Source organism: Leguminivora glycinivorella, chromosome 16 (assembly GCF_023078275.1).
Source record: "Leguminivora glycinivorella isolate SPB_JAAS2020 chromosome 16, LegGlyc_1.1, whole genome shotgun sequence".
NCBI lineage: Eukaryota > Metazoa > Arthropoda > Insecta > Lepidoptera > Tortricidae > Leguminivora > Leguminivora glycinivorella.
Genome location: NC_062986.1, coordinates 5,336,192 through 5,347,325, shown reverse-complemented (window position 1 = coordinate 5,347,325; position 11,134 = coordinate 5,336,192).

The window sequence follows — 11,134 nt, the reverse complement described above, 5'->3', positions numbered from 1 at the left end:
TACACAGCAAAAAGGACTGTCACACAAGTTTCTAATGGGTCGGCATCGCGCATTCACATCAGCCGCTTGAGTTGATGCATAGGTTACTGTGACCGCTTTCCATCAGGCGGACCGTATGCTTGTTTGCCACCGACATGGTATTCATACTCCAAAGTTTCAGGGACGGCGTTGTCCCCGTGGTCTCGGAGAAGACTGACAACGCCGTCCCTGAAACGCTGGAGGTCAGTTTAAAATGTAAATATTCTTAGTACGCGGTTAAATCCCGATTTAAAAGTTATTATGTGTAATAATCGTGAAAGTTTAAACCAACCTAATCCTAATCAATGTTACTCCACAACTGCAACCAAATAGTTTACCGAATTAAGGCTCGTTCCATTTCTTCCGAACAACTTTTCTACCAGGTAGCGAATTATTTATCTCGTAACATGTTGGTGCATGTAATCCTGACTCAAGTAATTTACTTAAGAAACGGAACAAAACTTAAACGTCACTGCCATAGATAACTAAATACTACTCATTAACAATATGGAATGTCATTATAATGTCAGGGACTATCTACACACAGGCGACGCACGTCGTAAGACGCGGAATGGACGCCAGCACCGCGCCGCCCGCGTCTTACGTCTTTTCTATACAAAATGTACTCGAGAGACGTTTTTTTAAATTACACGGGCAGCGCGGCATCCGTTCCGCATCTTACGACGTGCGTGCGTCGCCTGAGTGTGGCTTGCCGCTCATATTTCCATATAAATGCCTACATAATATATAAAAATCAGATACTCCATAATTTCCATACGTTGTCATTGCAAAATACAGACGGCCAGTGAAGCTTGGTACTGATGTAATCGTAGTGCGAAAAGTTCCTTCGTATTTTTCCGGAAACGTTCGTATTTGGCATGCTAGTTCAGTCAATGTCAGTACATCTTGTACCGGCTGACTGAAATAGTATGTATGTATACGACACGTTCGTTTCCGTGGGCCATTTTTTTCAACCCCACGTTTTTTGTAACATGGGTATTTTTTACGCGATTCATACTCAGAATCGAGAGCTCTTTCGATCCTGATAGGAGCAAAAAAATGTCCCAAGATTTCCATACATTTTTTCGAACCTTCCATTCCGTTACCGCCATACAAAATGTATGAAAAATGGTAACGAAATGGGAAAAAAACCTTGGGACACTTTTTTTCTCCTATTAGGATTGAAAGAGGTCGCGATTCTGAGTGGAAAACACATAAAAATTTCCAAATCCAAAAAAAAGTGGGGTGGACAACTTTGAAAAAAATGGACCCCGTAGGTACCAATACGAAGGCAAATCTTTTCGCACTATATCTGTATGCTCAATGAGCTAACATAAACCGCGACACGCCCGCTGGCAGATTTTTTGCTTTCTAATAGTTTTTGACGACCGGTCTGGCTCAGTCGATAGTGACCCTGCCTACTACGCCGCGGTCCCGGGTTCGGCAAGGGCATTTATTTGTGTGATGAGTAGCAGTTGTGAGATACTAGATTTTTTCATAGTGACGATATAAATATTGTAATAACTACTACTGGCTTTAGCGTCTATTTCAGACGATTTATGGTGCAATGTCCGAGAGACATCGGTTTTGATGACTAAAGAGACCTATGCGAGAGCGACATATTCTGCCACAAAGCTGACAAGGGAAGCTTGCATCCGATTGCGACGTTTCGCAATGGTGTCTTCTTTCCCTTTTGTCAGCAAGTCACCAAATATCGTAATATAATAAAGATAAAATCAAGGATTAGATGCACAAACAAATAAATTCCTTATTAAACCTAAATAGACGAATTGTAATTACTAGTGTAGTCCATAATAAATATCGGAATATAAATATGTAACCTAAAATATTACTGTACGTAAAATAATGTTCGTTTATATTATGTTATATGTAGGTAAGACTATATGCAATAAAGGAAATATCAATTAAAAAATTGAAATATTGGAATTAATTTAAAATTATTTGGCTAACTAAATTGTTTAGTATAGTTACTTTATAAATAAATTAAACAAATTATCCTAATTAGTAACAATAGTTATTTGTTTTACAAGGGGGCAAAGTTGTTGTTTAACCACACGTGCCAATATTGAAACCCGAGTAAGCGAAAGATTCCAATATTGAACTGCGAGCGTAGCGAGTGGTTCAAAAAGTGGAATCTTGAGCGTTGTTAGGGTTTCGAGGCACCAAGGTTAAACAAACTTTGCCACCGAGTGAAACACCAAAATTTTTCACCACACCAACACGAACAAAATACGGACTATAAATTATCAAACTAAATCAAATCCAGCAATATATTCAATGATTCAAAATAATTATTTGTAGGTAAATTCTACCAGCCAGCAATTTTACAAGGCATCAAGTTAAAATTTATATGTAATTACTTTGCACTCTTGTGGATAAAATGCAATTTTGCTATCTGTTTTCGAATAGCAAAATTGATCTTTACCAGTTGGTCTGGTGAAAATAATAAAATTATAACTAAGATTCGAGTAAAGTCAATACGGGTATGTACCTAATTACTTTTTCAATGCCCAATTTAACAGTTGCTATGTTTTTTTTTTACAATATACATTATAGGGCTTTTGTTTGATTTATTTAAAACCTATCTATCTATACCTATATCACTTTTACAGCCTGGCAAAAGAGTAGAAATTAATAGGGGCGCCACCGTTTATGTAAACCGATTTGCATGTGGCAACTATTGAATCACTTTCGTATGAAGTGTTGATGATAAAAAAAATAGTTCCATTTGTACTCTTTTTTGGCCGAGCTGTACATCCATACTAATATTATAAATGGGAAAGTGTGTGTGTCTGTTTGTTTGTCCGTATTTCACGGCAAAACGGAGCGACGAATCGACGTGATTTTTTAAGTGGAGATAGTTGAAGGGATGGAGAGTGACATAGGCTACTTATTGTGTCTTTCTAACGCGAGCGAAGTCGCGGGCGAAAGTTAGTAATTTTATATATTTGCCTTGTCTTAACAATTTGTTTTAGCAAATAGATTAAAACAAGATACGAACACGACTGCTCAAATATTTCAAAAATATTAAACAGTGGCGTTACGCTCAATATAAATAATAAATTGGTCTCCAAATTCAGTGTATTTAATATTTATATTATTCAAAAAGTCAATTACGGTAACGCAGAAATAGGATCCCTATCAGTAATCTGTACCTACTTATTAGGTATTATTTTAGAATGCGATTCACTTATTTATATCGATTTAATCATAGATTAAATATATGATAATACCACCCCATACATTAAAATGCGACCGCCTAAAGACGCGCATACACTACACCACACATAGATGGCGCCACAAAAAATGCCAGTTTCATAGAAAATTTGGATTTCGCGCCGTTTATTGGGACAAGATTTGCTTGACAGTCTTTTATCTTGTCAGTAACCGTATATATTTTAATTATATATCACACCTAAACATTTTTTTTTATATACCTGCCTCGCGTAATTACATATTAAAAATTATTTTCCCCCACATATAAAAGACAGGGAATTTATATGAATTAAAAAAATATTTAATTTAGTGACTCGACGTTAGTCACTCTTCTTCGTAAAATTTAATTATAAATAAATAGTATAAGTACTTCATTCCAAGGAATCAAAATCTAGTAATAAATGAGATGTGTAGATGAATTTTTAACAAGCATGGCAAATCTAAAATAAGTAAACAAGTGTGTACTTGCACTAAAACTAAATTGATTGTCAACTTGTTAAAATCGAGTAAAAGATTTTTATTATAAGGTACATGGGGACAATTACGACTGGTGGATAATTTCAACTAGGTATACGAAAGATAATCCATGTTTTACTGGTCACATATGGCACGCTTGTTCAGTGAATACATATGGAACTCTATGAAAATAAATTAAGCAAACAAAAAAACACACAAACAAAACATGGAACATGGGTAAAACATGGAAATATTTGAAATTGCCCTCCGGTCGAAAATGCCCCCTGTAAATACCTTAGACTTAAAAGTATATGGGAAATCTTGATCTAGGTAATAATAGATAAAAACTTAGATAAATACTATCAGTATACTTGTATAATAAAGTATAGGTAATGTTTGAAATAAATGAAATTTGTTACTTTATTTGATGTAAATAATTATGGATTATTGAAATGAAGAGTAGATAATTATATCGATAATTATTTAGAGTTAAGTATTGTAAATATTTGTCAGTGTTATTTAAATTACTGTACAAACGATTTTGGTGATCTGTATGCAATAAAGATTTCTCCGGATCTGGTGTTTTTCATTTGAAAATAATAATAATAATAGACCATTGGATAATGGTCCATCCAACTTGCACAACAATAGCACAAAAGTGTTGCACTGAAATAGTCTTTACACCTGGCGGGGACCATCTCCGGTTGTATCATATTGTGCGCTCGGGGATGGTATCCGCCACGTGTATCCCTTGCCTTTAGATTAAAGTGTGTAAAAGGGCCTCTGTGCTGTTGGCTTCGGCCCTACACATGCCTCCCAAAAGTCCGGGTCCCGGGACCACATGGTCCCGAGGTTTGGTAAAACATACAAATTAGTTATTTGTTATACAAGGGGGCAAAGTTGTATTTTAACGCCGAGTGTGGAATTGAAAAACGAGCAAGTGAAAGGATTCTATAGTTGAACCACGAGCGAAGCGAGTGGTTCGAGAATAGCATCCTGAACTTGCGAGTTTTTTAACACACGAGAAGTAAAATACATTTGCACCCGAATGTAACACAAAACTTTTCCCCTCACTATAGCGAGGAAACTACAACGCAAAAAATCACTGCTTCCAGTAGTTCCACAGGTGGTAAATCATCTTTATTACTAGATTCATCTCCTTTTATAAATTTTAAAGCAGTTAATATGACTTTATTCAAGGTCAAATTACTTTACCCACTAGTGGATAAAATGCGTTTTTACCCGCTGGTATTAAAGGACAAAACACGTGTTTCCGAGCTAGTGAGGGGAAAAATAATATACACACAATCATTAGGAAGCTGATACGCAATAACGTGTCATCTCACATGCATTTCGTAATAAGATGTCAACTCAAAAATTTGACATTTTGTTGCAAAATTTATGTGGGATAACACATTATTGCGCATCAGCATCCTAGTACATTATGGTGTATTTTTCCCACATTAGTTCGTAAAAAAAGTACATCTCTTGTCAGGTCGATGTTTCAAAGGGCCACACGTACTGAAAAAGTTATACTTAAGATACACCTACGAAGAGGGGATTCGTCGCTAGTGTCTGTAGTTATATCGTAATGTAGGTAGGTACTATTAATAGTGTAATGTATCATTTCCGATTTAATTAAATTTTATGGAATTCGAAACTCGACAACCAATTTTTTTTTTAGTTTTTCCCGATATGTTTTATAAAAGACCTGCACAGAGTGGGGCCTGTAACAAAGGCGAAAAATTGAACTGTAGGCTATTCTCCTTATACTGATCAACATTTGTTCAGGGACTTTTAAAAATTAAGAAGTCTTTAAATTTTTAATTTTTCATACAAAATAAATATTAGCTTCAATGTACGCCATTATTGTTGTCATTGACGTTGTCTGTCACATTTTAGACTTAACAGAATTTGCAATACATTACCTCTTAGAAAAAACTTTCATGGGTGATAAAAATCAAAATACAAGTTATTTTTAAAAGTCGCCGAACAAATGTTGATCAGTATAAGGAGAATAGCCTACAGTTCAATTTTTCACCTTTGTTACAGGCCCCACGCTGCATAACTTCGTAACACTATCCTCTTTTTTATACACTGGGATACTAGGCTTAGGCTTGAAGTAAAACTTAATTATATAACAGTGATTTATTCAACAAACCCAGTCACTAACACTTGCAAATTAGTAGCTAAATATTACATAAATATAAATAAATTACTTCACCTTACTGTACTTTACATAACAACATCCATAATACACCAACCAAAGATCTATAACTGAGCATTACCTAAGATATCTATCGGTGTAGTGATCAACTCTATAGTCGGGTTATTAATCATACAAATCGTCACTACTTTTAAAAAACTTGTATCTTCGTCTGTCAATGAAAAGAAAATTGTAGTAAGTATGTATGGAATGCATATAGACTTACTGCGTTTTAACTTTGGAAAGCAGCGTGAGATACGAGATTTTTTATTTAGATGATAGTAAAACATAATTTCTAAGACGTTGGCTGTATAACTGAGTACGGAGGTAAAAATAAATATAAAATACAAGACCCCTTCAAAATAAATACTTTCACAGCCAAACTATTATGATGGTTATCCATTTTTTTTTTTTGTATGAATAGGTAGACGTTTGACCACGATCACACCTGATGGTAAGTGATGATGCGGTAATACTTACATACTAATATTATAAATAGGAAAGTGTGTGTGTCTGTTTGTTTGTCCTTCTTTCACGGCAAAACGGAGCGATGTAATGACATGATTTTTTAAGTGGAGATTGTTGAAGGGATGGAGAGTAACATAGGCTACCATTTATCTTTTTCTGACCCCCTACTTCCCGAAAATGGGGGGTGGATGTTTGTATGGAGCCTTCAGCGATTTTCGAATTTAATGCGAGCGAAGCCGAGGGAAAAAGCTAGTATTAAATAATTATAGAATCGTGAAAAGTGGAATTCCTTTCTAAGAGCCCTACGTCCCTAGTGACGGATAACAGGATCATATCATCATCAAAGAGCGGAATTCTACGTAGCAAAAATCAAACTGTCAAAGGGATTGACCTAACTGTTTATCGACTTATCGATGTTACGGAATAATATCGCATTAGGTATCCATGATCAACTTAAAAGATTAGTCTGTAACATTTGACCTTTTTGATAAGCAACTTGCATCTCCATATTAAAGTAAATCATGTCAGCGTTACATATGTCATTTATGTCATTTGAGTTTTCATGAGTGATTTCCGTGCCGTGTTACAAAAATGGTTAATAATCCTAAAAGAAAAACAATAAAAAAATGGATACAGAAAGATTCTTCTCTTAGTTTCAAAGAAGATTCTTCGACAATATGTTGCTCTAAATGTTTAACCGTTAATTTGTTTGTTTGTATATCCACAGATCAAATAATACTAGTACAGATACCTAACCCCATACTAAAAATGGGCGCCGTCCTAAGTATTCTAGACCTGTGTACTAAATTTAATCCACACTCAAAGAGCTAGATGGCGCCAGTAGCCACGCGTGGCCAACAAAACTCTTATCAGTATCCTACGTCGAAATAGTCATTAAACTGCAACATCTTGCGACATCTGTTTTAGCTTTCACGCACCAAACATACAACGTCATGTGCACGTTTAAAGTCAGACATTACTAGATGGCGTTGTAGACAGCCTACCAGTGGATTGTATGCCGCGCGGTTTGTATGTGTGCGTGCAGGTGGTGCGCAATGTACATACGCGCTGGGTCCGCTCATCAGTGTGCGTAGTCGAATGCACACGTGCTCACGATAATATTTGTTTCGTTGTATCTATCTACCTCTAATTATAGCTGTTGCGTACTTGCGCGACAAAGCTAGACTACATTTCTGTCGGCATATGGTGTCGACAATTGCCATTCGGCTACGCCGGCTGCTGAGTAAAATATAGCACGCACCTATTAGTATTGGTATTATTTTTAACCGTCGCCTCATCTCTCAAGAAGGACGGTTAAGCTAGGAACATACTACGCGGACGTCCGTCGTAAAACGACCGCGACCGCGACCGATCAGTGTGCACGGAACAAAACATCCAGCGAGCCAGATTTCGATCGGACGTCCATGCGCTCAAGGCCACGTCCACGTCCGTCGACCGATAGTTTGCACGGTTATGTGTATTTCCATTGTCCAGATTCCCGTCCGCGGTCGATTTACGACGGACGTCCGCGTAGTATGTTCCTAGCTTTATAAAGTTGTCTCATGTCTGTATGTTTTTTTTTTTTTTTTTTAATGTTTGTTCCTCGATACCTCCGTCGCTTCTGGACCGATTTTGAAAATTTTTTTTTTGATTGAATGTATATGCATACAGATTGGTCCCATTTTTCTCAGAACCCAGTTCTGAAGATGGGATCCTGGAGAAATCGAAGGAACTCCTCGAATCTGAAAGGCATACATATGCTGATTTTTGTGTTTTTAAAGGAACAGCATGCATTTGGGTACGGAAAAGTGACATTTGGTGCAGTGGAACTGCTGATGATGGCTAGAACGGAACTCTTCAAATCTGAACGGCACGCTTATAGTGACTTTGGTATTTTTATAAGAACAGCATGCACTTTCGTCCAGAACAGTGACATTTGGTGCAGTGGAATTGCTGATGATGGTCAGAACCGAACTCCTCAAATCTGAACGGCACGCTTATAGTGACTTTGGTATTTTAATAAGAACAGCATGCACTTTCGTCCAGAACAGTGACATTTGGTGCAGTGGAACTGCTGATGATGGCCAGAACCTAAACTTCTCAAATCTGAACGGCACGCTCATAGTGACTTTGCCATTTTTAGGGTTCCGTAGTCAACTAGGAACCCTTATAGTTTCGCCATGTCTGTCTGTCCGTCTGTCCGTCTGTCCGTCTGTCCGTCTGTCCGTCTGTCCGTCCGTCCGTTCGTCCGTCCGTCCGTCCGCGGATAATCTCAGTAACCGTTAGCACTAGAAAGCTGAAATTTGGTACCAATATGTATATCAATCACGCCAACAAAGTGCAAAAATTAAAAATGGAAAAAAATGTTTTATTAGGGTACCCCCCCCCCCCCCTACATGTAAAGTGGGGGCTGATATTTTTTTTATTCCAACCCCAACGTGTGATATATTGTTGGATAGGTATTTAAAAATGAATAAGGGTTCACTAAGATCGTTTTTTGATAATATTAATATTTTCGGAAATAATCGCTCCTAAAGGAAAAACAAGTGCGTCCCCCCCTCTAACTTTTGAACCATATGTTTAAAAAATATGAAAAAAATCTCAAATACATCAGGGTGGCAAACGGCCTCCGCGCGGTTAGTATGTGTGCTCGCCGCTTACGTACTCGCTCTATCCGCGACACATGCAAGCGGATGTGAATGAACAAGATTTAGTCGCGGCCCCGCGCCCCGCGCCCCTACCTACCTATACTAGTACCTATTCTACGCATCACATTTGCACTGACCTTGAGAGGCCCGAGCCCCCAATCAAAGAATGCGTTGGTTTATTAAAATTTAAAGCACTCGAAAGCAGGCGCGTAATAGTTAATTAGAAATGTGGGAAAAAAACCGTCGTCGGTGTCGTTTTTCCTTTCGTGTATGATATCTATTTCAATGTATAAATATGGAAATGTATATTATTAAGTAAACAAATACATGTACTTAATATAAAAAATAAAAGGTAATGTAATGGTTACCGCGATAGTTACTCATGAAATAAAATTATGGAAACGGATTAATTAACAATTCCATAGTTTTATTTCATTGTCTACAGTAATTTTTACTCATGAAATTGAGAAAAACACCGAAATTAGTTATTTACTGAAACTTGACGTTCACATGTTTATTGTAATATGCCTACTTGAAAAATAAATATTTCATTTTCATTTCATTTCAACACATAATTACTATTATCTGTTATGGCCTTATGGCTGCCGGCCAGATGAGCCATTTTTTTTAAGTTGTTCACCCCTGTTTTTTTGTAACATGAGTGTTTTTTACGCGATTCATACTCAGAATCTCAAGGTCTTTCGATCCTGCCTGATAGGAAGTAAAAAAAATGTCTTAAGATATCCATACATTTTTCAAACACCGGCCAAGAGCGTGTCGGGCCACGCTCAGTGTAGGGTTCCGTAGTTTTCCGTATTTTTCTCAAAAACTACTGAACCTATCAAGTTCAAAACAATTTTTCTAGAAAGTCTTTATAAAGTTCTACTTTTGTAATTTTTTTCATAATTTTTAAACATATGGTTCAAAAGTTAGAGGGGGGGGGGGACGCACTTTTTTCCTTTAGGAGCGATTATTTCCGAAAATATTAACATTATCAGAAAACGATCTTAGTAAACCCTTATTCATTTTAAAATACCTATCCAACAATATATCACACGTTGAGTTTGGAATGAAAAAAAATATCAGCCCCTACTTTACATGTAGGGGGGGGGGGGGGGTACCCTAATAAAACATTTTTTTTCATTTTTTATTTTTGAACTTTGTTGGCGTGATTGATATACATATTAGTACCAAATTTCAGCTTTCTAGTGCTTACGGTTACTGACATTATCCGCGGACGGACTGACGGACGGACGGACGGACGGACGGACGGACAGACAGACATGGCGAAACTATAAGGGTTCCTAGTCGACTACGGAACCCTAAAAATGGTAACGGAATGGGAAAAAACTTGGGAGACTTTTTTTCCTATTAGGAGTGAAAGAGCTCACGATTCTGAGTGGAAACCACATAAAAATTTCCAAATTCAAAAAAAGTCGGGTGGACGTACAACTTTGACAAAAATAAAAATGTCCCAGATAACAGTTCTAATCAACATTCTACAATTAAAATGATTTATTAATAATGAAGAACTAACACGATAAGGTAGGCAAGCACGAATTCAAATTTGTGATTTTTGTGTTTATTGCCATCGCGCAGTCGGGGGCGGTGCCGCTCGGTCGCATCAGAAGTCCAAAACTAGAGAAATATAGAGAGCGCTCGATCGCGAGTAGCTACTTGCGCCGGCGGCGGCGGACGCGGTTGTGTACGACTGTACGTGTGCCACGCGCACGCACACAGGGCCTCTCTGTGGGTTCCACCCCCGTCAGCGCGACGGCGATAAAGACCTAAAAAACTCAAATTTGAATTCGTGCTTCGGTATCGTATCCTCTTAAGGGTTAATTCGCCTTCTGAATTTGTTATGAAAGTGCGTGCATTAGTGACGAATCGCTTAGTGGACGTCAGGCTCCACATATTGCTTTTCGTTTTACCAACAACGCCATTCATTCATAAGTTTCATTAACGATACCATGTGGTTACGGAGTGCATACGAGTTGAATACGGCTACGTAACCAGTCTAAAATGTGCCGTCCAGACGCGTAAGAAGATCATGGTTCCGGAGAGCGCCCTTACACTGGTTTTTTGAGCGTATGACTAGCCC